The sequence below is a fragment of the Eretmochelys imbricata genome, chromosome 7 (assembly GCF_965152235.1).
Source record: "Eretmochelys imbricata isolate rEreImb1 chromosome 7, rEreImb1.hap1, whole genome shotgun sequence".
Lineage (NCBI taxonomy): Eukaryota > Metazoa > Chordata > Testudines > Cheloniidae > Eretmochelys > Eretmochelys imbricata.
The window spans coordinates 44,186,764-44,213,477 of NC_135578.1; the positions used below are offsets into that span (position 1 = coordinate 44,186,764).

The following is a 26,714-nucleotide window of genomic DNA, read 5'->3' on the forward strand; positions in this document are numbered from 1 at the left end:
CTAGGTACAACCATGTGCTGCAGTCACACCTCTCACGGCAGTCGATGCAGACCCTGAGCCATGCCTGGCCCTTGCACGTTTTGCACGACTGTTACATCCAGCAAAATCTCACATTACTGAACCAACCCCCCAGATCAAAATACCCAGGGCGGAGGGCAAAATTCCTTATTCAAAGGCTTGTCCCAGTTTTCATAATAGGGTAAATGGCTAAACAAACACCAACTCCAAACACACCAGAAACGGAAGTATTCAGAATTCAGACCCAGCTCTGAATTGTGCAGCAAGCGCTCATCCCAAGTTAGCCCATTTCCTCTGACGTGGCAGTGCAGCCAGGAGACCTATGAGGAAGCCTCCAGCTGACCAAACAGATAGGATTCATGCTTTGATTGTCTTGGCTGGAAGCAGTTTTTGCATATCTTAACGTTTAGCTGACAATCATGTAGGCTTAGGCAGCAGCTGGGGATGGTAACGTCTGTCCATTTCCCTCGAAGAGCACTCTTCCTTCTCGCTGGAGAGATGATGAAAGAAGAGAAGAATTTGGCACAACTGATCGGACATTCTGGAATCTGAAGAGTGGGGAGAATACTGACTTACTGTTAGCATATTTTGTTTAGCTTTCTGCTCATTTCAGTCCAGTCCATTTGGAAGTACTTTGACAGAATGAAGTGACTGATCTTGCAACCCAGATGACCACCAAGGAGAATATCAAACATGGTATGCGCCCAGGGTGTAATTGATGAGTTATGCATATATGTGCGCATAAGAGAAATTGCATGTGCAAACGGGTACTTGCACATTAAGTGCCTGTTGCCTGTGAGATTCCCCATTTTGCAAGTATAAATGTTCATTGATGCTCTCACGGTCATCTTTGAGATAAATTGTGCCCCTCTAATCTATAGAAGACTGATATCCTCTGTTTATCCACATATAATAGCTTCCCCTTACAGTGCTTTCTGTCCGTGTTCCCTGACGCTGACCTCTTCTAAGGGCAAGGCTGGAGTTCCATCTCCATGGCCCATTGAGTCTTTGGCCTCTCTGCTGAGACTGCCAACAATGGTGGCAATTGTGGTGGTTACTTATTGAGATGTGAACTCTGGTCACATGGGGACAGAACTAAAGTTCCCAAACTCCTTTCCCACTAGCTCCAGAAAAGCCAACGAGGAGCTGGGGGAAGGGAGCGGTTTCTTCTTCATTCAAAAGGTCTCATCCTTATTATAATTATATGACAACTGTCTTGAGCCAATGGTTGAATCAATGATCCAACGATAATCGGCCCAATGCGAGCAAAAGTAACAAATAAATGGCAAAAGTTGCTTTTGTTTTACTAACAGTTATTCAGTTTGTGGAGTTCTGATCAAATTTGATGAGGGACCCAATGTACCAGTGAACAAATTAAATTGAAGGCACTGGATGTATAGTGTTTATTATTTGTATTGCAGTAGTGTCTAGGAGCCCCAACCACAGCCCCATTGTGCCAGATGCTGTACAAAAACATAATAAAGAGAGGTCCTTGCCCCAAAGCATTTACAATCTAAATAATTTCAGGCACTCATTTAGCTGCTGCGGGGGCAGGGTCACTGAGACCCTTTGCTTCCTAATGCAATGCAGATGGATAGATCATACCTTCCAGAGTTCCCCTAGTATCCCAGCTATGTGTGCAATCTTACCGGGAGAGGTGGGAGTTCCTTCGTATGAATCTCTCTCTCTGTGTCAGACAGAAGGTGCAACCATCCTGCTAGGAACAAATGGACACTTCATGCAGCATCTCTTTTTTATGGATACTTTTCACCCTCTCATTATCATTTTTTCCTAGTAGTGCCCTCAACATATCAGGTGTTTTCCAAACATGGCAGCCCCAAATAGGCCCATCCCCAAACAGCTTACAATCTAAGAGGCAAACAGACAGACAATAGGAAAGGGGAGGCAAAGGTGGAAAATGTACTGGACTGGAGAAGGGGATAAATTTGGTACTTGCAATGGCTTGCTGCCCTTTAGATTATTGTATCTCTCATCCCATTTGCCTTGGTTCATAACTTATTAGTGCAGATCAGGAAGTTATTTTTTTCATCTTTGAAAAATTTTGATGAAAAACAAAAATCTTTTTTGTTTTTCATCAATTTCTTTAAAAAAAAATCTGGGGTTTCAAAGGCCAAAGGCCTCAAAATTTTCAATTTTTCTGTTTTGTTTGGTTTTGATTTTTAAAGAGAAAAATCTGACAATTTGAGACAAACAAGACAAACATAAAAAACATTACATTTAAACAGAAAAAAAAACCCCCACAAACCAACACCCTTGCCTCGCTCTTCTTTTAGGGCTAACATAGGCGCAAGAGATACTTTTTAGCCCTAACAGAGATGTCAAAGCTGGGAGCCCTGTCATATGCCACATGCAGCTATGCCACTGCCATAAGATGACACATCAACTCTCTCCTGTTGGAAGATTCCTATCATCAGCTGGGACAGAAACCCTTCCTGGAGAAGAGGGGCTCAGACACGACACAGCAGATGCCACCAGTCATTCTGATTCCCTGGTGCATAGTCCTACTGTCAGTTTCAATGACATCTCTGCCTGCCTTGATGGCTCTACAAACAGACAGTCCAGACGACACCAGGCAGCAGGGCCAATGGTGCGTAACATGAATGGAGGTTTAAGCCACCTAATTTACTGAGCTTTCATTTTGCTCATTGTGCAGCCAACTTCTTCAAGGCTCATTAGAATGCCAGACACATATAATAGGTCTGATTCACCACTGCCCTACACTGTGGTCATTGACACCAGGATGAGACCGGGTGCAATACACTTCCCAGGCAAAATGGTAGCTTTTCCTCCTCACTTTGCACTGGGCAATAGAAAAATTAGGTCCAGACAGCATAGTGAGAGACTTGTTTGCTCCTCATCATTTCAAACAAATAAACTTATAAACAAACAATTCATAAAGAGAATTATTTACTCCCCTATTTCTTTACAATGCTTTGTTCCAGGAGCTCGAGGCACTCTCCGCTAATAAGCTGATTTGCCTTGTCTCAAGGCTTTTCCTGTCTCTTAAGACTATCGTGTTTAGGTAACGAGAACAGTGCATTCATTTCCAGCAGTCACCCCAGTCCCCATAGCAAGGCTTCCACTCACTATCCCTGAAGCTGGAGTCAAGAGACATTCCTAATTATTTCCTGTAGGATATTTTGGCGTTTGGGGGCTTTGTTAATATCCTTGCCAGCAAAGTCAGATGGGTTTATCATCATCTGCCTGATGTCATGTAACTGAAATGGACAGGATTTAAAAAAAAAAATCACATAAAAAAATCAATAGAAATTAAGCACCTAAGTACCTTTGTGGAGATGAGGCTAAGAGATTTTAAGATTGGAGGTTTCAGATAAGCATCAGCTTCTCACTACATCTTACCTGAGAGGGGAGAGTTCCTAAACAGCAGGGTTAGGGGAACTCCCTTAATTCTCTAGATTTAGGATGAAAATAAGGGAATGTGAACCCATAATAACCCGGTTTCAGTACATGGGAAGTTGAGGACTGTTGATTGAAATCTAATGGCCAGATGAAAGTAAACTGCCCAGCTAGGAAGTACATGTGGCTCCAGTCTGATTTTCTACTGTTCCATCTTCTTGGAGTCATTGGCCAACATGTTGTTGTCTTTAAATCTTCTTCCTCTCTTTTTTCCCCTGCTCCCAGGATGACTCAGGTTGAAAGATGTGGCCCTGAGGTGCAAAAAGGAGACTGGAAACACAGGAACAAAGGGAAGGAATTAAGTGAGTGCAGTTGGCAGAGAGCGACTGGGAGTCCTGTCTGGCAAAGACAAGTGCAAAGGCGGGCTCACCCCAATCTCTGTACATTATGGAAAGTGCTCTTACTACAAAAACGCCTGCATATTCCACTGTAATGCACCCAGCTGGGAAAGGATCATTAGCAAATGCACTAGGCCAGAAGAGGGTTTTTGCTGCTCTGTTGGATCTGAGAACAAAGATTGAGGTGGCAGGATTTTTGTATTTTTGTATAAAGGGTCTTGTATGATTTCAAAAGGGGAACTTGATAATCATTTGTGTTTCTATTTAACTTTATAAGCCGTGCCAGCTATACCTAAGCTTTCCCTTCAACCCACCCATTTTTCAGTTGCTGATTACTGACTCCGCTAAACTCTTCTCTCTCTCCATGCATGGGCTCAGTCCACAGTTGATTTGCGAACATTTGGATAATGTAACAGTGGCTGCAACTTCAAATGTAATTTGATTTGCAGACCCCTTTGAGAGGGGTGGTTCTAGCAGTTAGGCACTCATGGAGGACCACGGGAAACCCATGTTCAACTCCCTGCTCTGCATAGACTTCCTGTGGGACTTTGGGCAAGTCATTTAGCCTCTCTGTGCCTCATTTCCCATCTGCAAAGTGGGGATGATAACGATGATTCCCTTCTTCCCAGGGCTGTTGTGAAGAGAACTAGATTAAAAGATTGTGAAGGGCTTTGAGATCTAGGGGTGAGAAGTGTTCTATAAGAAAGGCAGTGGTAGTGTTATTAATCAAAAGCTTTTGAAAAGAAAAAACAAGGCCCATTTGAAGTGACGGGGGCTCATAGTCAGGGAGGTTTGATTATATACTGTCTTATTTGTCTCTTCAGTGCTCAAAGCAGATTTTCCAGCTGCTTTTGTAGGGGCTTTCCAACGTTAAACTTTCACAGCTGTGTGAATACTCAACCAATTTTCTTCTCAACTTGATGTTTTTTTTAAATCTCCATAGCATTGACAGCAAAAGCCGAGTTTGAAACTACTCAGTTCCGTATTCTAAGGTGCTGAGCACCCACAGCGCCTATTGATAAGTGTAATTGCTTGTTGCCCTTCTGAGTCTCTCATTGGTCCCACATTGAATCAGCTGGAGTCATGAGTGCCGACTCCAAGTTATCAGTGTGACTCAAAGTTATCAGCGCTTAATGGTGGTGAGGGGAAACCTATTTGGTCGATTCTTGGAAGGTGATTTAGAGTGGGAGCAATCTGGAACAGAGGGGTTGGTAGGGCTTGTCTTGAATTTAAAATCCATAAAGATCTCCCATCCAAAAGGCACAACCAAATTCAACTCCAGGCCTTGCAAACCTGTTGTGCTGAAATCAGGGATGATTCATCAAGGGACCCACTTGCTAAAAATGATATTTTAACTTCTCATTATGTGAGCAGGGCTGAGTTTTAAGATGCAGTTGAAGGTTCTTCTTTCTTTGCACTCAAGGACTTTCCCAGCCATTATATAACCACAGAGCAAACAGATGTACCTAAGGGTGAGTTTGGGTAAAGAGTGACTCAGGATTTCAAGAGCTGCATCGAGTGCAAACAAGACCTTTGAGACAAGTTACTTACTGCCTCAGAGTGAAACAGCCATGGGCAAAGACAGCATGAGCCACAGAGAACAGTCACTCTTTTCTCTTTAAGGAGGAATTGTTCTGGAGTTCAGAGTTCTGACAGTTAGTGGGACCCTTTTCTTGGTTGTAACAGGGGACTGTTTCTTCCCCTCACACCTTCCCTTCAAATTAGTGGAGCAAGGGATACACATCACCATTTTTTTCTCCCCGCAAACTTTTCCCTTTGACACCTCCTGGCATCTCCTGACTTGAGGTTCCTTTCTCATACAGCCACAACCCTCTCTATCGTCCTGCCTCCAGTAACTCCAGCTTACTGGCTCCCTGGTCTTTGCTTTTAAAGATGCTCTCCTAACTATGGAGCAGACCGATGAGAGGGAAGTGAATTCTAGTATAAGTTTTTTTTATTATTAATAATTATTAAGAGGGGTGGTTTTCAAGAGGGCCTCTTGGATTTGAAGCACAAGGCTCGTTGGCTTTTCAATGCATGCTCCTAAATCCCACTGGCACTTCTGAAAATCTGCCCCAGAGATGCGTGCTGTAAACCTCCCATGCCAGGTTCTTCTGTAAAAGCATTGTGACACCCTACAGTTATTGGGGTTCCTGCCCCCTGCGAGGTTCCCCACCTTCCTTGATCTCTGAGAAGTCATCGCTGACAGGAACCTCCACTGCATTGGCTGGGGGGTCTCATCCAGAGCCCAGTGAAGTCTGTAGGAATGTTCCTCTGGACTTCAATGGGCCTTGAACACCATTCATGTGACTTACTGCCAGGGAGCCAGATTCTGATACCTTTACACATGGTGAATAGCACCTTACTCCATGGCTAGTCCCACTGAAATAAATGGCAAGGATATATGCATGAGATTTTATCTCCAATTACTAAGCATTAGGATGAGACCTGCATAGGTGGCAGATTATCCGATAACTTTCTACTGAGGGGTTTCTTGCATTTTCCTCTGAAGCATCTGGTTCTGGAAAGTATTGGGAGACACTGGACTAGAATGACCACTCAGATGTACCAGTATGATGGTAATGTTCCTATGGAAAAGGCATCAGAATCTGGCCCTAAGCTGTTAAGGAACTTGTAGAAAAGCCAAAGAAGATTATCCCAAAATATGTTATCAAGCATCCCTCTGAAACTGGAAACTCTGCAGCAACCTGATGGCGAGAAAGAGAGGTCAGTACAGAATCAAAGCTGCTAAAACAGAAGTTCCCTAGATTTTCTAAGCCTCCCCTATTGTTTAAAGCTACAAGGCTCACCCACGAGGCTCCAGATGCATCAAAGCTTGAATCTTTGCAGCATAACAGGCACCATGTGAGATGCATCTGAGGATTATTCATTTGAGAGAAATGGGCGTAAAGTAAATGTGCCAAGGAGGGGCCAACCTTTGAACTGGTTACTTTAGAAGGTGGCTGCAATATAATAAAGCAACTGCATGTGCATTTCCCTTTAGAACAAATATACCGCACAAAGCCACAAAAGTCATGAATACTTCATATGGGTAGGAAGACAGGGACAGATCTTCAGCTGAGGTACATTGGCGTCACGAGTCACTGGAGCTAGGTTGATTTATACCAGCTGAGCCTACAATACAACTAGGTAAGGGTAAAACGATAAGAGCTATTTGTTGCTTATCCTTCAGGGCAGAGGTGGGCAAACTACGGCCCACGGGCCACATCCAGCCTGCGGGACGCTCCTGCCCGGCCCCTGAGCTCCTGGCCCGGGAGGCTAGCCCCCAGCCCCTCCCCTGCTGTCCCCGCTCCACTGCAGCCTCAGCTCACTGCGCCGTTCCTCTGGGCGGTGGGGCTGCAGAGTCGCGGCCCGACCCGGTGTTCTGTGCTGTGCGGTGGTGTGGCTGGCTCCAGCTGGGAGGCACGCCTGCCTGTCCTCGTGCTCTGGGCAGCGTGGCTGTAACACTGACAGCCACCGGTGTTCCAGGCAGCGTGATAAGGAAGCAGGGAGTGTTGGATAGAGGGCAGGGGAGTTCGGGAGGGTGGTCAGGGGGCAGGGGTATGGATAGGGGTTGGGGCGGTCAGAGGGCAGGGAACAGGGGGGGTTGAATGGGGTCAGCGGGTTCCCGGGGGGGAGGGGGGAGTCAGGAAGGAAAGGGGAGTTGGAGGGGGTGGTGGGTGGCAGTCAGGGGCAGGGATTCCAGGGGCGATCTGGGAGAAGGGGTGGTTGGATGGGGCAGGCATGGGGGGGTGCAGTCAGAAATGAGAGGAGGGGTTGGGTGTGGCAGTGGGGGGCAGTCAGGGGACAGGGAAGGGTGGATGGGGTAGGGGTCCTGGGGGTGCCATCAGGGAATGGGGGGGTTGGGTGGGGCAGGAGTCCCAGAGGCCCATCGGGGGCGAGAACCAGGGGGCTTTGGATAGGTTGTGGGGGGCTGGGCCATGTCTAGCTGTCTGGGAAGGCACAATCTCCCCTAACTGGCCCTTCATACCATTTTGAAAACCTGATGTGGCCCTCAGGCCAAAAAGTTTGCCCGCCCCTGCTTCATGGCATACATTGATCTATGGCTGAGGTCCAGAAGGAATAATTCTTCCGAGGAACAGTACGGAGCAGTTAGATAGTTGGGCCAGCATCTCTGCTGATGTAACTCCACTAACGTCCGTGAATCTGGCCTATTATGCAGGTTTTGCCTCCTCATCTCAATCATCTATCAAAAGCTGCTGGTGGAGCTAGGACACCAAACTGGATAAACTATTACTCTGTTCTGCTGGCAATTTCTCTCCTAATACTTTGGGAAACGTAGAGGCTATTAGTAGGTCAGGTTTAATTTTAACTAAATCATAAGCCCCAAATTTAATAGGTTTTAGGACACACTGTTTACGTCTCTCTGACTGATCAGCTTTTCCCTTTTTCTGGCCCAGTGATTTAATATTTATCTGCAATTAGTCATTATTCTCCCTTATCGAAGTCACTGCTTCGTGGTGCTGCCCACAGCATGGCGACAGCAGTGAAGGTTGAGGAAATGCTGCTGCTGGCTTCTGCTCTGAGTCCAACTAAGGGATCAACAATATTAGGCAATTCAAATAGGCCTTCAGTCTGAACGACGATACATATAGATTCACCGAACTGAGCTCAGAATTGAGGCCTCTCAAATGAAGTGTCAGAAATCTTCCACCAGACCAAAGGCCATGACCCAAATGGGATTAAGTCTGTGCTGTTTCCCTTATATTGTGTTAATGTATACCTGAAAAGGGGGGCTCTCTTTTCCCAGAAGAGGGGTGTTGCTTGAAAAAACCTGGGAAGGGGGACACGCAGATGAGTACTGTTGTGTTACTGGCAACTTCAGTACATACACTAAGATTCAGTAACACCCCTCACCCCACAGCTCTTCAATAGCACTTTTCATCAGTGGAGCTCAAAGCACTTACCAAGGTGTGGCCTTTTACAGATGGGGAAATTGAGGAATGGAGCAGGGAATTAACTGACCCAAAGTCACCCAGCAGGTCAGTCACAGGAATAGAACACAGGTCTCCCAAGTCAGTCCCATGCTCTATCCACTAGGACACACTGCCTGTCTATGAAAGGAAAGACCACGCAGTCTTAGTGGATACGTCCAGCTTGGCCAACCATCTACCTGAAACACACCAAGGCTGGTGCCCAAGGAGGTTAGGTGCCTAACTGTCACTGAAATGGAAAGATTTGGGCTCCTAAACCGCATAGAGTCTTCTGAAAGACACTAGTCTCTTCCATCCTGTGTTATGCAGGAGGTCAGACTAGATTATCTAATAGTCCCTTCTGGCCCTAAAACCTCTGAATGCATCAGCTGAAGCTATTATTTATTCATAGACAACTCAGGAAAGAACTGGACAGACCCAATAAATGGTTTACAACAAATAATTCCGATCCCTTCTGCTTCTGCTATTTGTTTCTCTACACTGTTCATTAGTTGTAAACTTATATCATCATACACACATGCGCAGGCAGGGGGACATTAATGAAACTGACAGGCAATTTTAAAGCTGAAATACTTTTTATACAACATAATTAACCTGCGTAACTCCTTGCCACAATATATTCTCCATGCTTGTTAGGACTCAGACAGGACTAACTCTTCAGCAAAAACATCCACAGTTACGTTAGATAGGAGAGATGTATTAAAAAAGGTGAACCCTCATGCTTTGAGGCAATAAATCAACTGCTAACAGAGAGACAGCATGAACAAATTGCCCCCTGGATAGGTGGTTTTTTCAATCTTCCTCTGAAGCACCTAATCCTGGCTATTGTCAGAGACAGGATGTTGGACTGGCTGGACCCCTGACCTGATCTGGTATGGCTGCTCCTACTCTGACCATACAAAAGTTTTGGGGTGCTCAGATACAGGATTTGGGTTCATCTCATGAGAAAGACATGGGCTTCTTGAGAAGGTCAGACCTCCATTTGGCTAGCAGACACCTCTAAAGTTGATGGGTGTTCTGATCCAGTGGGTGTGTCTGAATAATGAAAATTATGTTCCTCTTTCCCATTATGTAGGATTCATGTCTCCCCCAGCTTCCTCACCCAAGCCAGCCAATTCCTTTCAATTTCTTCCTTTGTTTTTCTTACTATTCCCCAGGATATTTCATGTGTGTGGTTCCAGTTGAGAAATTTCCTGCCTGAACACCGCCTCACATTACTCATTAGTATGAATTTCTTGCTTTATTACCCCAGAGTGCCAGGGCTTTCAATGCTAATTAGATGAAACTCTCTAAGCGAACAGCTGAGATGCACACAGTTGTAAGCCTGCTGCTGTCTCCAAAAGCACAAGTGCCACATCTTGAAATCTGAGTTGGCACCAGCGGCGGGAGGCAATTGAATTTCAGCTGAAATTGAATTCTGAAACAATGCCCCCCTAATCCTAATTAACTCATTTTCTCCCCAGCTTTTCTGAGACAAGGAGATCGGATACATGTAGCTATTCAAAGCGATAAATTAAATAGGAACGGGCACTGCACACTCACTACCTCGCACCCCGCTCCTCCTCCAAGCTGTAAAATCACCACTGCCTTCCTTGTTCCAGTTCATTTACTTCTGGCCCAGTTCTGCACTCCCTGACAACAGTTTCCATAACCTAAAGGTAGCAGCTTGAGAAATGAATCACATTCCCTCCCCCTTCCCTGTGTCAGTAAGGGAGCTGTCATCTTGAGCCAATGAGCTGGTTGCATGATTCATGGGACTTGCACTGACCAGCTCTTCTTGGCAGGCCTCTCTGGTTTCCACTTTTAGAATGGCAGGTTAATGTTTGTTTGAGGGAGCTGTACATTAACTGTGTTCGGAAAAAAAAAATCCCAGAAGGATTTCTAACCTGAGGGAGGATCTCCATAAAAAGCACTTTAATGAGTTATCCATGGAAAGAGAACTTCCAGCCATGCGCTGCCCCAGTTTAGATCAGCTGTAGGCCGCTCTAAAAATGAACAAAAAACAGACTGTCACTCTATAGTCCAAATTCATTAGGAGGTGCAAACACACAGTCCCCAGCACAACTAAGGACACAGCCTGATAACCCTCTCCCACCAGTTTCATGTCAGTGCAATTCCATTCACATCAGTCATCTTACTCCTGATTTACACCAGCATCGGAAGACCCTCAGGCCCACGAGCCTTCAACTCAGTGCAAACGTCGCTCATCTTCACCAGGGATGGAATGAAGGAAGTAAAAGGCCCTGGGCTGTTATTAAAAATGGAGGGCCAGATCCTTAGCCGGTGTACAGCAGTGTAGTTCTATTGAGATCAATCAACATTACTGATTTCCACTAGCTGAAGACAGGGCTCTGAATCTGTAGCTAAAAGCCTTCTCCAGTCTCATGTCTCTGTAGGATTTGATTATTAAATTAGCTGGCATTTACTGCCTTTCCCAACACAGCCTGAGAGAGGGGGATCAGTGTCTATGACAACTGTGACAAGCTGACTGGGGAGGGTACAGCAGAAGTACAATATTAACCATGTCACAGAGATTTTGTGATGCTCTGGAGGAACTAAGTAGTACCCAGACAAGTTGCTTTATGTGTTTCCCCTACAGTACCAGCCAGGAAGCAATCAACCAACCATTCACAGCTCCATTCAGAGAGGCAAAGACTGCAAAAGTCTATAGTCCAGCCTCACACGAGCTTTGCTATTTTAAAGCAGCTTGGAGTGCGGTTACAAAGGTGTAAAGACCTTGGGGCCTCTGTGAGGCACAAAATGCAGGACAAGATTCCTGAGCCATTAGAAAGTAGGTATTTAGCTACACAATAGCATATACTGGCATGTGCTTTCGTTATACATAAAGCTCATGGATACAGTAAGGGGAGTGCATGGATCGGGGAATGGGCAATGGGACACAGCTTTTTCCATGCTTGCTGTCTGCCACTGGTCCCCTAAGGCCTCATGCTCCACCCAAGTGACCAGAACCTCCTGTCCAGCCAGGTTAGAGCTTAGAGAAGGATCAGCTGGGTGGATACTGTATTTATTGTCTAAGGGAGTTGATTTCCTACGTGCGTTTGAGGATCTAGGCCTAAGCTCCCAGACGCTGTAATCAGTACAAAGAATTTTACAGAGGAAGAACAATACTCTGGAGGGCCAGATTTTTAAGACAGCTGAGCACCCGCAATTGGAGCCAAGTTTTCAAGAGAGCTCAGCTCCCATATAGGTCTCAGAGTAGGTGGCTGGGTCTTCCAGAGCACCAGGTGCATGTTAGGCAACGAGCCCATCTATAGATCTGGTTGCAAGTGGCAGTGGGAACAGCTAGGTGCTGAGCAATTTTTAAGAAGCTGGCCCTTAACATCCGTGGTCCCCCCTTTGATGCTCCACTCTGTGGCTGTGTTGGGCTCTCCTAAACTGGGCACCAGTGGGGAGCACACAACTGTATCCAAACATCTGTCAGGGATGGTCTAGGTATAATTAATCCTGCCTAGGGAAGAGAGAGACTAGATCAACTCCTGAGGTTCCTTCCAAACCATCATTTCTACAGTTCTATAAGAACCAAAGACTGATGAACACTGGGTCACACTCTCCTCTCACTTACCCTGGTGTAACCCTAGTCAACTCATCAGAGTCACTCCTGATTTGCACCAGTGTGACAGGAGCATTGGGAACATTTTCTGTATCTGTGGGAAACTGGTGCTAATTTTCCAGGTGATTGAATTCATCGATGCTCATTTCACAGAAAGCACCAATACTGACATAGCACACAATCTACCTGGGCTCTGATTTGGCAAAGCACTTAGGCACGTGGTTTTCTGAATAGGGATGCACTCAAGTACAGTTTGAGTGCTTTTGCCCATAAACCAGCCTCTGTGGAATTAAGTGCAACTTAACCTAGGTGAGTTGCTTGGACTAGAAAACTGAGTATCACATCCGAATGGGACAAGTCCCTAATAATGGGCCCAATTTTGTAACCTTGATGCTGAGTAATCCTGTTCAAGTCAATGGAGCTGTCTATGGCACTGTCAGGCCCAATGTCCGTTCTTTAATTTCCTCATTAGGAGATGGAGGGCCCTAGCAATTTTCCTTTTGTGTTGCAGAAGTCCCTGTATTTACAGGAAGGCTCTGACTGTTTTAGATGAGCAGGAGCCTGAAGCTGTATTTCCTGCACATGTATGGAAAAAACTCATCTTCCGGGTTCAGTATGAAGTGGCCTTTGAACTTAATGCTCCGAACAGACGTGACAACAAGTAGCACAAAGACAGTCAGAATGTATGACCTAGCTGTGCCTTTTCAGAGCATCCATGGGGGAAGCTGATACACAGAGAGATAGCAAGACAGGGTTGGCAGCTGAAACTTCAATATTTGACTTTAACGTGAACTTACTGTATTTCCACAGCCAAGGTGACAGGAAGCGTGTGTATTTAGAATGAAATTCCAGGAAATTTGTCCAAGGCAAGACAATCTATTTACTTCAGTGCTGTTTTATTGACTATTTTGATGAATAAGATTTTCTAACTGACTAGAGTCAGAGATTAATCACCACACATATGCCCTGACTCTTAGTTGAAATAATCACCAACACTACAAGCCACAGTTTCTAGACCCAGCTCACTTGGAGAGGGGACTCTTGCCTTTCAGATTAATATTAAAGAAGAACTGAGCCAAAAATCAGGTGTGTTTATCTACGCCCATCTCTGAATTTTGTGGAGTCCGGTAAAATAGGATCAAAACTACTCCTGGATTTTGGGTTTGCAAATCCCACACCAAACCCATTTCCACACCTGCCTTCATAATTTCTGGGCCTGATTCTGCCGGCTTCCCTCACACTGAGTAGTACTTTACTCCATGTTGAAATCATTGGCACTACTTACTGGGTAAGGTGCTCCTCAAAGTGAGTAAAGGTGACAATCTGGTCCTCTAATTTTAAAGGCCTTTTTAAAAAGTATCTCATTCTTATAATACAGAAGTTTGCTCTGATTCAATAAGACCCTTGAAATCTCACATAATTTTGTTTTTTTAAGTCTCACACATTCAGACTGGCACAGCTTTCCATTCCTAATGTGACAACTATTAATTAGTGGGTTTGGGGTGGTGTTGGACTGGGTTTGAATGCCAGGTTTCAAAATAGGACACGTGGGGAAAGGTGAGGATAGACAAACCTTCTTTCACTGACAGCGAAAAAAGGAAAGGTAATTGAAATGAAACAAAGATCTCTGCTCAGGGAAGGTAGTTGTTCACTGAAGGATGAGACACAAAGAAGACAGACAGACACACTATCTTTTGTCTTGTACCTATGACAAACAAGAGCTGTCAGAGTGAAAAAGCAGAAATGTATCTTTGAAAATGTCATGTGATAGCCCCTTGGATTCCTGACTCTCGATCCCACAATGAAAGGACAGTGATTAACGTGCTACTGGAGTTTATACCTCACAAAAGACTTGCTGAACAGCAGTCAGCCATCATTTCCACAGCGAATAAGATCATAATGACTCACAGCCACTGGTAGAGCATAGGCTATCCAGTGAGAGATCTTTTAGCGAGCACGTAATTGACCTGGGTCTTCACTGTATTCACAACGCAACGGACAACATAAAAAGCCACTTTCATTGATTTAGCAGCTTGAAGAGTAACAATGTGCTAATTATTTTGCCCATTACTCTGAGAACTGTGTAGGTTTTGACTCTCTCTCTGTCCTGCCAGTTAACTAACATTTTTCCATTAGGCCGTGATCAGAACCAGGATACAGTCAGTGTTCCAGCTGTAGGTTGTCCCCAGATTCCCAGTTTATATCCTTAGTGCACCCATTTTATAGAACCATATAGAGGCCAGGAACTCTTCAGTTGGAGGGACTGTATTTCATAGCCATTTGTTCACGGATTAATGGTTCATTTGTTCTCCCTCTGCATTGTCTTAGGAGTAAGTAGCTTCCCCTCTGATGACTGAGTTACCATCTCCTGTTTTATGCCAGAACCTACCTTTATCTGAGGAAAATTCCCTTTGTTCCTTTTGTGACCTCTGAGGCCTTAGACCATTGTGACATGGGCCCTGACCTTCCCGGGCCTTCAGCTCTCAGCCGACACCACCAATTCGAATGAGGCCACTATTGCTGGTTCTTCCCATCCAGAGTCCACTGTCCTGGCTAAGTCACTCCCTCAGTGACTGGGGCGAATGGTCCTGGACAGTCTTCAGGATCGCTGCCCAGATAGTACCACTCATTCAATGGCTGGTTGAGCAACCCAGGGCCCCACACTACTGTGGGATCCAATCCAGAGATCATATACCTGGCAACAGTGGTCTACTTTCACTCAGACCCTGAGCTCTTTCCCCACCTCTAGGTGTACCAGCTCAAACGCCCTCCTCCCAGAGAGTAACTACTTCCCCTGCAGCCACTTTCAGCTTACTGGCTTTATACCTGTCTTTCCTGTTTCTCCCCAGCTGGGTGGGCTCCATCAGTCCTTCAAGTCCTGACTCTTCCCCAGGGAAAGCCTATCAGGTTAATTATCTTAATTTATCACCTGTGCCTTGTGCGGGGTGAACCCTGACCCAGTGTGATGGGGTGAAGATTACATACCTCACAGCTAGGGCCTGCATCTGTAGCTGTGTCCACCAACTATCAACTGCAGGATTCAGGTCTGGGGGCTTTCTCACAGCCTGTATGTTAAGCAGACAGGAGGGTGTATGTTTCTCTGGTAGGCCAGACTGTAATGCTCTATGGGGAAGGCATTGGATTGGAACCTAAAGTGCCTGGGGCTTGCACTGAGTTGTGCTTCCCTGGGGAAATAAGTTACCCAAGTTACTGCTCTCCTGTTCTACTCAAGGGCGGAAACCTAAGTAAAGACTTGTTTAGATTAGGAACATGTGCATCACTGTAACTACAGCAGTGCAACCTAACTGGCACTAGGAAATACTGGGTCCTCTTCCGCTCAGTGCTTCAGTTCTGACTTGAGACATCCTTGCTATTCAGCTCCCCAAATTGTTTAAAATTGTGCAGCAGTTTGGTTAACTTGATAAAAAAGTTTCACTAGGGACTCTTATGAGTTGTGACTCTAGATAGGCTTTGACTTCAGGTCTCTGGAAATTTATTCACCTTTGCAACCATGTAGTCCCCAATTCCCTGCTTATGGTTATTTTCTTACCCCCAATGCAACCTGAAGATCTTCGATGATGTGGCTAATATATCAGTCAACTTCCCAGAATAAAAACCGTGCCATTTAAAATGTGAGAATCAAGTTTGCAAAAGGGAATGGAAATAAATGTCCTGCGCAGCTCAAGCGATAGTAACAAGCTAGATTCCTGCTGCAGGTGTTTCCTTCTGAATAAGCCATTTCTCACTCCGAAAAAGGTCAGAGGTGGGTATTAGAACAGGGAAAAGTCCACACTAGGCTTTTGCCACCCTGCAGCTTTTGAGTGCTGTTTGACTTAAATCGTTATTTCACTACCTATGGCTGAATCATTTAATGCACACACACTACAGAAATATATAATTACGAAGCAACTCTGCATTGCAAACCTAGCCTGGAATCAGTAAGTAACCTCTGCTGTAACTAGTGGTTGTTTCCTTGCAAATAAAGCTGTGATTTCACTTTCCTCAGGCAGCCCGGGATTAGAGCATAGGCACCCCAGGCCTGGGCCTACGCTCCCAGCTCTTTACCTCATGTGACTACATCAGAACCTCAATCTCAGCTTTCATTTAAAAATGAAGGCAAGTTCCTAGCCCTCATGGCCATGAAAAAAAAACCCATGACTCAAGTCTGACCAAAGCAGCTAATGCCGGAAACAGCAGCTCTGCTGTGATGGCGGAACTGCCCCAGTCATTGCAGCATGGGGTGTCAACACCAAGACCATCTCCCAGAAAAGCCCCGCAAAACTCCCCAGTTATTTGATCAAGGGGAGCTGGGATGAGCATTTGCTACATAAGGAATATTCACAACAGAAAGGATTTGCCACCTCTGTACGCTTGCATGTTAATTCTGGCACTGGACATTCTTGAGTTTGCAAAGAGCTACCAAGGGTGACTCTCACACCAGGTCACTATGTGGGTAGAGGCCCCATACAGGGCTATTAATTCCTATTGCTGGATTCTAAGGAAGTCGATCATTTTAGCATATGAATTACATCCCCACTTAAGGGCTGTGAAAAGGAACATGTTCATTGTACTAATAATTAAAGAGGTACCAACACCCTGAGGTTACTCTTTACAGCCCTCTTTTGCATTGGATTTTTGTACCATTTGTTAAAACAATTTAATACCTGGCCAGCCAAATAAGTGAATTGAAATATTTCATATCCTCAAAACAATCAAAACAAACATAGAATCTAGCCAATGTTTTACATGCAGATTCTCCCTTGAAATGGAGTATCACTGTCTTTGGTAATTAATTTCCCATATGGGTTGAATTGCAGCAGCATCTGTTGAAGATGTAATAGTGGCAGATGTTACAGTATCATGGCTTCTTCTCTGTCATGCATCCCTGGCTGCTAATTTATGGTTGTGTCTGAGGGGGATAGGTGGGGGTTGTCTGTATGGAGTCATTGGCCAGGAAGTATCTGTGCTTATTATAAGTACAGTAGGAGAGCTACTTGAGTGCACTGAGGAGATAAGCGTGGCTGTGTCCTCAGACATCTCCTGCTAGGGGCTTTAGCAGCACCTCCTAGTGCTATTATACAGCCCTAACTACTCAGAACCATCATGAAGAGAGTTGTTTTCCTGCGGCTCCAAAATCCTGCTAGAGTTCCAGCCTTGCGATCAGTGAAACTGAGAGAAGTTATGTAAAATTCAAAGAGATGCGTCTCTGTTCAGGCAAATATTAAAATAAGGGAGCGTTTCTGAAACCTCCCTGAAACAATCATGTGTATCTGGATCAGCATTTCCTCTCCTGCGATATCAAGATGCCTGAGAGCTTTCTGGAAATATCCTGAGTCAACTTTTTCAGCCAATTAGTTCCCCAACAAGTAACTGGAGTACTTGGCCCTCACAGGCCTGATTGCTTATTTAAGGGACCAAGGGAGCCCAGCTTGTCAGCTGGAACTCAGTAGCCAACAGCACCATTCAGGTGACAAAGTGGGTTTGAAACACATTTGTGCTACCCCAATCCTCAGCCAGCTGTGTCAGGCTGATCCCCCAGCACAAGTCACAGCAGCCCAAGAGCTCTGGTCATTGCTCTTTGGCGGACCTGACCAAAAATAACTACTCCACAAGAAATTGCTTCTTTAAAAAAAAAAAAAAAAAAGAGGGAAAAGAGGTCAATTCTAGAAAGTTTAAGAGGCTACAGTTTACTCCCTTCATCTGATGAATGGGTTTTAGCCCATGAAAGCTTATGCCCAAATAAATCTGTAAGTCTTTTTACTGATACAGACTAACCCAGCTACCACTCTGAACTCTTTCGTTGAGAGTTATTTTTACAGAGTGTGAATCATGTTGCACTGGGAGGAAGCTGGATTGTTCTGCTGTCAGTATCATCACCATTCGTTGTGCTAAAAATACAATATGTTCTGAAGTTGGAGATTGCTCAGCTTACAGCTTAGGGCCTGATCCAGAGATGTGCCAAGTACCCTCAGGTCCCAGGGCGCTGACAGCTTTCGAGATGAGACCCGCAGATAGCACAGGGCTAACCCACACTAGCAAGCAATGACCAGAGGGGGGAGAGGTCTCTCAGTTATACTGGTGCCATGCTGGAATCACTCCATTGACTTCAGTGGCATTATTCCTAATTCTCCCAGATGTAAGTGAGATCAAAAGGAGACTCTTCCTCTCCCCCCGTCCACCCGTCTCCTTCTTACGCTCAGTGGTAAATATTTGATTCTCCCTGAAATCTGACAAAGAAAGGCTGGCGATCATTCCAGCTAATGTCTGCAAGGTATGCCCTGCTGTCAATCATTTTTGCTTTACCTCAGGACAATCAAGGAAGGGAAGATTTTAATTACCTTCATAGCGCTGGCCCCATATGCTGCCCACTTCCATCCAATAGCTCCAGTGATTTTGACAGTTTTCTTTTAAAGGAGTTAAGAGGTGAATCAAAGTCACAAGTTTCATTTTGACAAAGCCTTTTCCATATCAATATTCAGCTACTCAGAGTGCAGAAATGGTGAAACTATTGTACAGGCTTAGCTATCAAAACCATAGCTATAGCATAGCCCAGTGATTAACCTGTGTCTTTTGTTCCTGAATATTTACATATATTTGCACTTCATTGCACAGGAAATTCTCTTAGCAGTGGAAACGTATGTTCTCATTACTATTCACTTGCCATGAAAGAGATTTGCAGGGTGGTTTCTCCCCTATCATGAGCGTATGTGGTATAGCCCCTCCTAGAATGTAGATTATCCTCCATTCACTGCATGATGTGGACCAGTTGGGAATTTGCTTAGTGACAGGACTTTAATTTGGTGTCAGGTTTCTCAGACTACCCACCAGCTTGCCATTCACGCAGCTTCCCCGTTACTTGGTCTGTTGTCTGGGGAAAAAACCCTATTTTCGGGTAGTACATATTTGTTAGCCGGTGGAGCTGTAACCTGTTGCTGGTGTAGGTGTAATCTAGTTGTACATGGAGGTTCAGTAACTTTATTACTATAGGCTTTGCTGTTGTTGCATTTTGAGTCATCTAAAGTTATTTATGCTGTGGTACATGACACCTTATTTTGGCTCTCTATTGAGGTTCACCTACGCTGAGATTCATACTTCCATGTATGACAACGCTATCTCTGTCTTGCTTATATGTTGACGTTTGGAGGTTGAGGCACCCAATGGTATTGGCACTGTATACTTGGCTTAGTTGTATATATTCATTTTTTGGTAGCTGAAGGACTCTAGTCTAGTGGTTCTTAGTCCATGTTTCAGAGACTATCTGGTATTCCACAGAATTTAGGATTTTGACAGTGGGAAGATAGAAGTGGAGGTGTGTGTTGGGAGAGATCCCGGCCCCCTTAACAGTTCTCTCTTGTACAAAGAGGTTTGCAGAATGAAAAGGTGGAGACTAGAGATGGCCAGGAATTTCCCCTCAAAGTGTTTTTTTTCCCAAAGGAAAAATATGGTTCCCCAGCTAGCTGTGGTACACCGGGCCCTGCCCTCATGTTGAGCTACCAAAGTGTATCATTGGAGCCCCATAACCACGTGCCTCACAGGAGATGTCGTTTGGTGGAGGAACCCAGCCCAGAGAAGAGAAGGGGGGCACGAGACAGCTGAGCTGCAGCTCCCTTGAAGCACCAGGGCAGCTCTGGCAGCTGCAGTTCAATGCCAAACCAAACTGAAAGGAAACATTTTGATTTGGGAATTTCAAAACATTATTCCAATCAAAGTGTCAAAACAAAACTTTTCAGCACTTCTCAAGTGAAGATTTTCAGAGTTTTATGTTTTATAAAATATTTTGACTTTTCATCCTGATGAGAATGCTGATTTTCAGCTGGGTGGCCTCTACTCTGACCTATTGCTAGGGCAGCTCTGGCTTGGCTGGATGGTGAGCTGGTATAGCTTGTCATGATGGAGTTAAATGAAATTGGTGCTCAAAGTAAGTTGGAAACTAGAGATACTACTAGCCAAAATGCAGTTCTCTTGTATCTCATTTCCTTTACGAGAGTGTTTAAAGGTCTTGTGGCAGAATTCCATTCAGTGGAAACAAACAGTGTACCTAATGTGTCTAGCTATCAGACCTCTAAATATATTTTCCTCCCTCCCTGTTGGTGCGTATAAAGGATCATAACGATTTGGTGAGATCACTTGAACATTGCGAGTGACGTACTATAATAAATGTGAAATCCCAGCCTGATAACCAGACATAACACAGGCCCTGTGCTGTGCAGGCCCTGCTCTGTTATTTTATGTCTTATACTCTGACAGGGTGAAATTTATTCCTGGTGTAACTCCACTGAGTTGAGTGGAGCTACACCAGCGATGAATTTGCCCTGCAAGACTCACTTCAGCTAACAAAATAACCCCCACCCCACAGAACATGTGGTTTGAGGCCAACATAAGACCCACCTGTAACAAATAAAATACCTAACTGTGTAAGTCTATTTGATTTTCTGTTTTCTCTCTCCAACATGGCCCCTTTCATACACGTTGGGGAAGGGGATGGAAGATTGCAGATACATCCACAAAGTTTTTTTCACCTCTGTCCTTCATCAAAACTTTCTGTTGTTTTAAAGATAAAATCCTACTTTCAAAGACTGCCTTTTCCAGTTTTATATTAAGTGACTCATTGTTTTTTATTTGTTTGTTTTTCCAGATAAACAGTCAGGTCTGACCCACCTGCCTTTAGGTGGGAGTAAGTCAGCTCTGGAGCATAAAATACCTCATAAAGGGGAGAAGTACTCTATGTTTTCCAAATGGCTTTGGCTCAGACAACTGAGAACCAGCTCTCCACTGTAACAAACCACCTTGCTGCAGAACTGTACTAAGATTATAAGATCACTGGGGGCAGGGACTGTCTCTCTGTTCTCTGTTTGTACAGCAGCTAGCACAATGGGGTACTAGGCACTACGGTAAGAAGACAAACGGTAACAAAGCCAGTGTCCTTTGTGATACATGGAACTGTCAGTTTCAGGGTAACTGCACCTATATTTTCCCCTCTGCGATCCCTCCAGGGAACTCCCTTGAGGTTTTAGGCTCCCAGCCATCACCTCTCTTGGATGGAGACCCCAAGTCTGTCTCTCTCCCTCCTGCTTAGGGGTTTGGAGGCTGCACAGCTCCCTGACTACCCTGTGATATCCCCAGCAAGCCAGTCTGCCTAAAGACCAGACCCTGTGTGTGACCTTCTCTCCAAAGGCTGTCAACAGTGTTTTTTTAGCAGTGACCACACAGCTGAGTGCTCTCTCTCAGCAGAGCATTTAAGGACAAGAAAAGCATACAGAGAAAACAAAGACCAATAGAAGTTCCTACATGCTTACGAAGCATACCACCGGACTCACCAATCAGTCTTATGGGCTCTACTAAGCCCAAGTCTTTCCAACCTTTCAGCAAGGGTTGGGCCCCCCTAGCACCTATGATCCTCTGTTTGGTGACACAAGACGGAGACCCCCTAGTCTCAGACTTTATACACCAAAAGCCATTTCTTTGTTTCCCAGTTTCTAGAAAACTCAGCCTTAACTAGTCTATGCAAACCACCCGATGGGGTTGGTACTTCTCTGGAGTCTTTACAATTTCAGGGACAGTAGTAATCACAGACACACACACAGTTTTTAGTTCCTGGGGGAGCACTGGTAACCCTCCCTCCATGGAATTGCATGCAGTCTGTAGCCCACACTGATACATAAAACATTCATAACCTAATACAATATGGATGGGTCCCAAACATAGTGCATGTGGTTGCATTATATGTCACAGGGGCACTTTAACTTGCTCTGTATAAGTGTGCATACATGAGTCTTAGGCCATCCCTTGGGATTCTAAGAGGAGGAATACAGTAATAATAATGCAATTCCTTATATTATACCTGTACTGTACTTCTCAGCTGAAAAGGCATCCCAGAGTCATTCTCTCTTCTTCGTCCAGCTATAAGCATACAGTATCCAGTTAGTTAAGTGAACTCACTTGGCTGCACTTGAGTGGTTAGTTATCTCTGAGATCGAACACAGTAGCCATTGCACAGTGACACTCCTGATACAGTACGCTTTTAATGTAAAAAGCCACTAAATACAAGCATTAATATACATTGAAAAGATTGACTTGCTACTCCCTTCTTCCTCCTCCCCCACCACTGCCTCTTCCTCCCTCACTTCCCCCAACCAAGAAAGGCTCGAGTTCAGACAGGAATTAATTCAGGGAGGTCCTACAGCTGGGGTCATACAGGAAGTCAGACTAGCTGGTCTCAGGAGTCACTTTTGCCCTTATAATCTATGACCACAGTGGTGGGGTAAACTGGAGGTGAGATGGGGAGGTGTCTAGCCATGCACTGATGTGGAGGGATCTGGGGATAAGCTGCAGGCGGAGCTTCTCTAAGCATCACTACTTATTTTTTCCAGTTTGACCCCTGACGGGAAGAGTGTGTGCATTAGGAAACGCAGGGGGACAGAAGAGCTGTAATTACCCAGTGAAGACTTGACTGAGGCACCTGGGCTAACCTGTTTATTCTTCTAAGACAAGTGCCCTGAGATCTTTAATTACAAGAAGTAGCCAGGACCTCTATTTTACATCCCCCTCCAGAACCACAGTCCCTCTCAGGCTCAAACCCTGTTCAGTTCTCAGAGGAAGAAATGACGCCACACCAACCTCAAACCCGGATGCTGAAGGAAAGTTCCCGCCACGGCCTTGTCTCCATGACCAGCGCAGGCCCGACAAGCTGCAAGCCCCACTTGCTACCTATCTGAAGCACGTAGTGATTGGTGAAGAGCTGAGAGCTGTATGTTAGGATAGGTTATTTAGACAGCAGGTGAGTCCAGACAATTTCTGAAAGCACAGATAACATTTGGCCCCACATTAATGAATTGTAGGCATGTGCCAAAATGCGTTCTTAAGCAACCTCGTAGGTCGTGTTTTAAACAGAACAGCTGCAATTTCCTTAGCAGTCACTTCCAATGACTGTCTTCCCTAGCGGCTAAAGAGGCCTGCATGAGGCTGTCTGCGCTACTGAAGTGTCTCCTTCAGCTCAAGTAGCAGACTTAATGAGCCAGATCCTCAACTCACTGCAAAATCCATGGAGCACTATTGAAGTTAGCAGAGCTCCACCAATTTACACCTGCTGAGGACCCGGTCCCTTGCCTTTAATCCTCAGCATTGTCAGTTTAAATTTTGGCAGGAGCAGCCTCCTCCCAAACTAACAGGTATTTCTACAAGGAACTAGTCAAATCCTCCTACAAGCATGGAGGACTTGGTGCTGCATGGGGTTTCCTAGAGAGTTTCCAGGCCTACCTGAAAGTGGGTATAGTTATGGGCAGTTATAATACTGCCATGTAAAGGAGTCTTGATGTAAAAGAGATCAGGCCCTTAATGGAAATACTGTTTAAGGACTCCTAAGAATCTGCCATCACACTGACTGACTTCTCCTCTCCCTGAAATTTCATTAACAAAACTGGAATCAGTTTATTGAATGGTTTCAGAGTAACAGCCGTGTTACTCTGTATTTGCAAAAAGAAAAGGAGTACTTGTGGCACCTTAGAGACTAACCAATTTATTTGAGCATAAGCTTTCGTGAGCTACAGCTCACTTCATCGGATGCACGTAGCTCACGAAAGCTTATGCTCAGATAAATTGGTTAGTCTCTAAGGTGCCACAAGTCCTCCTTTTCTTTTTAGTTTATTGAATGTTTCCCTGTGTTTTCTTAAGGGATGATTCTTCGCTGTGGCACTTAAAGCTCAGCTTCACAGCTGGGACTTGCACGAGGTTTCAGGATGAATGTATATAATAACAACCACCTATGTTTTATTGCTCCTTTCACCCCTGAGGATCCCAAAGCACTACACCCACATACAACAGCTAAAAAAACATTAATCATAAAATGTGTGTGTGTCTATGTATTTCACTCCTTTATAATGCGGCTTACTTCAGTGGAATCTGGTTGTAATACAAATGCAAACTTCCATTTTAAGTCAGCAATGGAAACTTAGGTCAGGTAAGGAAAAAGGGTCAAATCAGTTCTGGTGTAAACAGGTGCAAATCCATTCAAATCAATAGAGTCACCTAGGCGCAACTGAATTGAAGTTGATGTTGTTACACTAGAGAGACAAGCTGTCATAAATGTGATCAGAACCTGGCCTGTTGTCCAGTCCTGTAGTTCAGAGCTTCAGCAGCTAGTCCAACGTTCCCTTATGGTGCATCTGGTATTCTTCTGGCCAGACCTGAGCAAATAACTCCTCCCTACGTAACCTTGTTACCAAACACAACTGCTGAACATAAGGGAGGGCGCAGCAGAGAGTACAATAGGGCGCTCAGAGGGCCAGGTGGCCTAGCAGTAAGCACATCTGACCTCTAGCCCCTTGGCTGTCTGTCAGGGGGCAGAAGATATGCCTATTTCCGGGCCTTAGGGTAGGAGTGTTTTGGACTCCACCCACATCTGGGACTTTGCCCTTAAGGGGGAGGGTGTTAGAGAGACCCAGGCCCTCCCTCTCCATTGGGTCCCCACCCAGGGTCCTGTGGAAAGCAACACCAGCAGGGTCCTCCCTGTAGAGAGCCTACATCTGCCACCCTGGGCTGCTTCCTACCTCCATGCTCCTTCAGTCTGGGGTGTGGCTCCTATAGCCCAAACAGTCAGCAGAGTAACAAAGAGTCCAACTGAGCAGGGCTCTGCAGAAGCTGCTGGTTCCCCAAGTGGGTGGTGGTTGGAGAAGGCTCTGCCTGTGGCCCCTACCTGCTCTATGGTCCCTTCTCAGGATCAACCTTCTGTCTGGCCTCTCAGGTGAAGGTTTGTCTCTCCCGCAACCCGCCCACTAGCCCTTTACCTGGCCTTCTGAGCTCGTGTTAGCCCCACCCCTCCAGTCTGCGAAGCATGCTCCATCTGGAGGAGCAGGTTATCTGGATCCAGTATTGCCTTTTAACCCTCAGCAGCCCAGTGTGGAGTCTGCATACCCCCTCACAGAGGGACTGAAAAGGAGAGCAGAAGCCTTGTCTAAAGGAAAGGTCACTTGGCTGGTTGTGCCTTCTCCTGTTTGCTTTTCTCCCCACGCTCCTGTTTGTTCATTTCCTCGCCTTTTGATCTCATTGATTCCCCGGAGTCCTTGCTCGTCATGGTGACCTTTGCAGATTAATTCTACAGTACTTTGCATTTGTATAGAACTGTTTATCCCAAAGCAACCCAAAACGCTTTTCAAAACGGATATGCATGCTATGGGCGCATCTATGACACATGGCAGGGGCCCGAATTCCCTTCCTTCCCTCTACAGCTTATGCTTATCGTGGGGCACAGCATTGCTGCAGGTGGTGTAGCCTAGGTACAGTTGTGCTTTCCTTTCTGCACAGATGGGCAAAGAGTGGGTGGTGTCTTGTTTCCTCCTCCCCCGGAAACATGCCAGCTGATGCAGCTGAGAAGGCACAGTAATCAGACAAGCTATAGGGCTGGCACAGATTACTTCCCCTCTGGAGCAAGAGCAGGGCTGGAAGCAGGAATCATAGCATACCTCTCCGACTCCTCCTGGCCTGCTGCTGGGGTGGCACCTCCCCTTACTCAGGTCCTGTGGCTTGTCCCATGCTTAGGGATTGCTGCACCTGCCCCTGAAATGCAACTACCTAGGTGAAATTTAGTAATTAACCCTGCACCTCAGTGTATGGCAGGAAATGAAAAAGAATTTAGTGTCCAACAGAAAGTGCAGAAGGAATTTAATCAGGTGCCAAGATTTTCTAAAACAGGAGCCTGAAGTTAGGCTCCTGGATCCCATATTTAGGCACCTGCCTGATTTTCAAGAGTCCTAAGCAGCAACCAGTTCTCAGGGAGACCTACTGAGTTACCATTCCTCCTTCACCGTCACCTGCCAAGCCTAACATCCAAAATATCAAGCAAGTCTGCTAAGTCAGTCCTGCCTCTGGTTAGCACAAGCTGGTATGAGTGTGTGGTTTCTTGCCTTGCAGCTCCGTCTTCTGCATTTTGGCAGTAACGTACATACTGTACAATAAATCCTGAATCCCCGTTTCAACTGCTTTGAAGGAGGTACCAAGCTCTCTGAAGGATAAGGGTACTCCTTCACTCTACAGGCTGATAATGACAGACAGAACATCCCCATGGAGTCGGTGATGAGAACCAGTGAGGAGACACTTGCACTGCTCTTGTTGTGACATACCATTTTCCAGGCAGTCTCACCAGGAGGAGACCACACACAGCTCTGCAGAAAATACAAGCAAAGAGAGAGAAATCTGTTTCCCCCTTTTAAACACCCCTGGGATTTTGCCAATGATTTGGCAACTTGAAGCAGGTACGATTTTGAATCTCTCCATCTGGCTAGCATCTTAGAAATATAAATTACCTGGGATGATCAGACCCAACACAGAGGCTGAGCTGGATAATGCAATTCAGACTGAAACCTGACACTAGGTCTTTGAGATAGGGGTCTCCAGCTAGAG

At 45.4% G+C, this 26,714-nt stretch overlaps 1 long non-coding RNA gene across 1 annotated transcript; it reads right to left on the reverse strand.

Annotated features, from left to right (window-relative positions):
* Positions 1-391: 391 nt before the first annotated feature.
* LOC144267736 (uncharacterized) lies at positions 392-23,075 on the reverse strand. Its single transcript, XR_013346655.1, has 3 exons — positions 22,938-23,075; positions 22,162-22,220; positions 392-508 (listed from the first exon to the last, which is right to left on the reverse strand). It is a non-coding gene; the product is annotated as an uncharacterized LOC144267736 (long non-coding RNA).
* Positions 23,076-26,714: the final 3,639 nt, after the last annotated feature.